The following is a 5,728-nucleotide window of genomic DNA, read 5'->3' as shown; positions in this document are numbered from 1 at the left end:
TTGTCCCGTTCCTGACCTCGCCCCCGTTGCTGGAAGGGATGCCGCGTCCCGCCGGGGCAGGTCTGCACATAGGGGCCAGCCGGTGCAGGCCGCGGGAGGACGGCCACCCTGCCCGCTGAGGTGGGTGGCCCTTAGCACGTGCCTGTCACGCTCCGGGTCATCCATTTCCGTCTGTAGTTTTCATCTTGCCTGGGCCTCCGGGAGGTCTGCCCGGGCTCCCACCGCCAGCCCCTGCGGCCCCTGCGGCCCGTCTCCCAGACCCTGGGCGCGGGCTTCTGCTTCCCGGGACCTCACAGAGCCTGGCTCACCGTCCGTCCTCAGCGGGTGTCTGCCACGCAGGGGGTGGGCGCGTGGCTGGGCTCACGGGGGCAGGGGTGCTCTGTGACGGGAGGGCGTGCATGAGGCTGCGTGCGTACTGCTGACCCCGCGTCTCCTCCCGGGCGCGTCCCCTGCCCCCCCCCCCAGACCCTCGCGCCACAGACACGGAGGAACGTGTCCACTACACAACCCCATGTGCACTAAAGACAAAGAAAGCCGTGTCTGTGGGTATAAAATGCAGGAAGAACGTGCCAAAATGATCACGGTGTGTATTTCTAGTCAAAAATGACAGAAAATATTTGGGCGTGAGTGCAGAGTCAGGGGGACAGGAACGCTGAGTCATGGTTTGTGTAAATGTCGAGTCATTTTTTACATCTATTTACAACATTTGAAAAGTTCATTTTAATGCTCTTAGACTTTTAATTGAAAAGATGAAAATAAATTTTTCTATCATTTTAATTCACCTATTCCAAAATTTTATATTTCTATCCACTGTGCTGTCTAGAAAGTTTGGGGTGAAAAACAGGGAAACAAAATCAACACTCATCTAAAGTAGCGATTTTCAAGCGGGGAGGTCCCTGACCCTGGGGACAGTTGGTGATGAAGGAAAAGTTTCTGGTTGTCACCTCTGGGGGTGTGGGTGCTGCTAACACCCCCTTTGCACAGGACGGTCCCCACCTGAGGGAGATTAACCTCATCCTAAACTTTCCCTTTTCTTCACGTCCCTCCACATGCACAACAAATGGTGGGCTTTCAGCCCCCGGCCGTGGAAAAATCATTAAGGCAGTGCTTTCAACTTTAAAATATGGACGATAATTTTTTCCCGTCTTCAAAGTGCTTTGTGCTCTGAAATGAAGGGTCACAGGCAAACGCTAGTCTGCGGCGGGGCGGGGACAGGTGCGGGGGGCGGGGACAGGTGCGGGGGGCGGGGACAGGTGCGGGGGGCGGGGACAGGTGCGGGGGGCGGGGACAGGTGTGGCGGGGCGGGGACAGGTGTGGCGAGGCGGCAGGAAAGGAGACACCCGAAACTGCGCTTCACCGACTCTGCCAGCTCCCCAGGCCACCCCTTCTCGTTAACAGGGGACATTCTTGTGGGAAAGCCAGCCCCGCCCTGGGGAGGGAGGAGTGGCCGGTGTCTGTCGCCTAGCCGTCCCTGGGGACCCTGCATGTGCTGTCAATGGGGAATCACAGACAAAGGGCGACATGGCCCGAGCTTGGCTCAGGGGCGTGGCCACTTCAAGGCTCTAATCCTCCTGTTTTCGGGGGTTCCTGATTGGCACATGGGGTCTCAAGAGTGGGTGTTCTCGCGGACCAGCTTCACAGGACCCGCGTGTCCCCTTTGGTCGGAACTCGCCGTAAGTCTCCCCGGAGAAGGGCTCTCGGCTTCCAGCCCCCGAGGCCGGTCCCCAAAGCCCAGGTTCCAGGCCAGGGGAGCAGGCCGCAAACCAGAGGGCGCGTTTCCGGGCTCAAATCAAAAGCAGAAAGAAAAAGTCAGACGTTCCGTGGGGACCACACCAAACAGCACACCTTTGGGTTAATGGACACGTAAACTCTAACGTCATTTTCAACTTCAAAAGCTCCACGGTTGAAGTTTCGGTAAGAAGACGGAAACCATGGCTGAGCAGGTTTTAAAAGGCAGGGTTTCCCGCATTTCCCGGCTCGGAAATCCACAGCGGCTCCCGTTCAGCGCGTTTGACTCAAGTTTCAGCCAACGCGGTCCCTGGCGTCCCGCTCGCGCTTCCCATCCCCCCACCCCAGCCCCTGCAGACACCTCAGTGGCCCCACGTGCCCACGCGTCCCAGGCCCGCCTCTGCCCCGCCACCGGCCCCGCGGACGGCCTCTCCCTCCACGTCCTCCTCTCCCGAGCATCTTCTTCCCGGTGCCCCCGGTGCCCTGGAAGGCGTTTGCCCACCATGCGGCCGGGCCACCGTCTCCCTGACAGGGCGCGGGCCTGGGAGCCGCTGCCACTGCACTTACCTGGGGGCCACCTGCTCAGCCCCACTCGCACCTGCAGGGTGCCTGTCACCAGGTCAGCTGGCCCGAGTCCAGCGCATTGAGGGGAAGAGGGTCATGTGAGCCGGTTCACAAACTGGTGTCTGCAGAAGTCCCATCCCACCGCACAGTCACAGGTCACACTTCTCTGGGACACCTGCTTTCCGTGAACATGCTCCGCACTCCCCCCTTCAGAGCCCCTCCTTTGGGCCTCCTCCCCCTCCCCCTTGCCCCCTACGCCCCTCCCCCAGCACTTAGCCACCATGTCAGACCTCCTCTCCCGACACCTTCAGACACGTTACCACCTCGGCCTCCGCGCACAGAGAAGCCCCGGGACCCAGCTCCGCGTCCGAGCTCAGCTCTCTAAAGTGATGGAGAGACCCCCTTTGGTTCTGCGTGGCTGAAGGTCATAGGCTAGACGTGCGTTGTTCTCGTAAGAGATGAGACAGCTCTCACGCAGGTGACTCCCCCTTCGCAGGTCATTGCTGCCATGGCCCCTCGGGGTTCCTCGTCTCCCTGATGCGTCGTGGACCCGTGACAGGCAGGCTCCTGACTCATCTTTTGACACACGGCTCATGATTCTGTTCTGCACACTCACTCCCCACCATGTCCAGGGGGGACCCCAAAAACGTGCTCCAGTCCCCACACAGACGGGTGCCTCAATGGGGCCTCAGCACCATGACTGTGAACGCCTCCCAGCGGAACAACCGTGCTCACGGGGTCGCGCTCCTCTTGTGGGGCAAGCGCGGGGCTGAGCGCTTTGCAGGCAACACCTGGCTGGAGTCCTCGCCGACCCCCACTTGCGCCCCTAGTGCTGCTCTGGGCGGCCAGGCTGGAAACCACGGGCACTTGGTGCAGCGTGAGGAGCCCCCGCCTCCTGGTGAGGTGCCGGCCGCACCCGAGAGAGGGACAGGTGAAGGGGGTTGTGCGCATGTCCCTCCTCCAGCCGGTCGGTGGGGACGATGGGGTTCCGGCCTGAGCGCCTGGCCTCCTGCCTCCAGCTGCTCGGCAGGCACCGAGTGTCACCGAGCTCTGTCACCCCCTCCCCGGGAGTGGGGGCAGGTAAGAGGAATGACCCCGGACGGGCGCGCCTTCCCTGGGAGCCGGTTCCCTGCTGCCCTGGCTCTCTGGGGACACTTTGTAGCTAAAGAGACTTAGGACCCCGAATATGCACTTTGCAGTGTGAAAACCCCGCGTTCCTGGCGTGACTGCCGGGGACGGACTTGATTGCAAATGCACGTGTGTGGGTAGCGCGTTCTCCCGCCCTCGTGGGCACCGGGACGTGGGATGATAAGGATCTGCTTTTACCGCGGTTTCCGCGGATGGAAGTGAGACCAAATAGCGTGAAGGCTGCTTCAACTCTAAAGGATTTAGAGGCATTTCGGGTTTCCTTATGTGTGTGAATCAAGTTTTAGGGATTGAGGAGTGGTTTTAACTCAGAGGAAACGGAAGACAGTCTACGCCAGCGCTGCCGTTAGTTTACAGTCTGGCTGGGAAACCTCTGACTGTAGCTAGAAACCAGGTTTCGCAGTCAGAGCGTGACAGCGGGGGAGCCGTTACCAGAAAGAAACGTCTCCCGTGTGCCCGTCCATGCAGCCCCGCGTCAGGGTGGTCTCCCTCGCTGCCCGCCTTCTGAGGGCACCCCTGCCCCCCCCCCCCCGTGGGGCCCCACCTCCAACCGCAGGCCCCTGGCTCTGGAGCCTCAGACCCGGAATCTCCGGCAGCACCTGGGCGCTGGGGGCCCCTGCAGCTCCTGACTCGGGGCTCAGTCAGGGGGAGCCGTTTGCTTTTCTAACAGGGCTGGGGCGGGTGCTGCTGAGCAGGGACGGGACTTGTGCAACCACAGGGTTAAAGGGTCCAATGATCTGTTCCAGACCCGATGGGCGCCTGGTCTGAAATTCAGAAACCAGGGACACGGGCAGCCCCCGCAGCTGCTCTGGCGGCTCGTCTGCAGGAGGGTGAGTGACGTCTGCACAGAGGGCGGCAGGCGCGAGGGGCCAGGCCTGAGCCCCCCGCCACGCGCTTCCGCCCCCGGGCTCCCCGCACGGGCTGGCAGGCAGGTGTGGGACTGCAGCCTCCCCGGGTCCCTGCAGGTGGCAGGCTGTTCCCACATAAAATGCCATCGCTGCGTCTGCCTGTCTTAAACGACCTGCAGCTTTCAGGAGGATTTATCAAAATCGCTTAGTGTGTCAGGAAAACATCTTAAAGTGTAAAGGGCCCGGCATTCTGCACAGGGAAAGAAATGTCCGCGATTTGGAGGATCCGTCTGGCAGGTCCTGAAAAGCCACAGCGTTTAATGATGACGATCACAAATGGTGTTAAAGGCTTGCTGCGTGGGGGGCCGTGTCCACTGGTTCACGTGCACTGGGCCTCTGTGCTCAGAGCAGGCCTATAGGTTCGTTGGCCTCCGTTAAACAGAAAAAACCCGGGTTCAGAGTCTCCTTGTCCTCGGAGCACTGGTCAGGCTCCCGCTGGGTCCACGCAGCTGCCTTGGATTTCGCCGGGGGGTGCGTCTCCCCTCGCCCGCCTCCCGTGCCGCTCACGGGGCTTCTCGCCTCCCCTGGATTCCTGGCCTCCGTGGGCTCCCATCCTCATCATCAGGGATGTTGCACTAACTGAACGTTTAAATCAGACAGTCATACGAAGGGGATTCATGTTTTTAAAGCCCTGTTACCGTCCTCCACCATGGGGTGAGCCGCAGGGGGGCCCCAGAGACGCATGCGTACGCTAACGTACCCGGCCTGGGGCTGGGGCCTCATCAGGACGAAGGTCTTGGCTGCGGTAACCAGGCTCCAGAGGCGGCGACAGGTTCACCCTGGATCACGCAGCAGCGGGCCCTCGACGCAGCGGGGCGTCCTGAGAACACGGGAGGAGGCCGGAGCTCGGCGCCAGCAGCCGCACGCCGCAGCCAGAGGGAGGACGCGCCGGTCCCACGGCGCCCGGATGGCGGGTCCGAGACTCGGTGGCTTCAGAAGGAGCTCGCCCTGGACTGGCAGTGTCACGGAATCGTGCCCCCGCTGCGTGAAGAGGAAGACGTTCGCTTCCCTCCCTGCGGGAAAAGAGACTGAAAACAGAGTCTGTCCCGCCTCGGCCGGGGGGCATGGTGCTGGGGAGGCGGCGCCGGCCCGGGAGCGGGGTGCCGAGTGGCCTCTCGGGACTCTGGTGACGGACGTGCTGAGAGCTGCCCAGTGACGAGGGCACCGTCCCCGTGACCCCCAGGTCCAGGAGGAAGCAGCGCGTGGTGTCACTGGGCCTCAGAAGTGACAGCCTCCAGAGGTGCCTGTGTGACTCGGTGTGAAGAGCGGGGAAGACGGGCGCTGCCCCGTTCCGGGGGACTCGGGTGATCTGAGCGTCGCTGGAAATGAAGGTTAAGGTCAGACCACCCCGCCCTCTGCTCTGCCCACGCGTCTTCGCTGTC

The sequence above is a fragment of the Furipterus horrens genome, unplaced genomic scaffold (genome assembly GCF_987537825.1).
Source record: "Furipterus horrens unplaced genomic scaffold, mFurHor1.1.pri manual_scaffold_29, whole genome shotgun sequence".
NCBI classification, from domain to species: Eukaryota; Metazoa; Chordata; class Mammalia; order Chiroptera; family Furipteridae; genus Furipterus; species Furipterus horrens.
Note: the sequence above shows the minus strand (reverse complement) of the source record.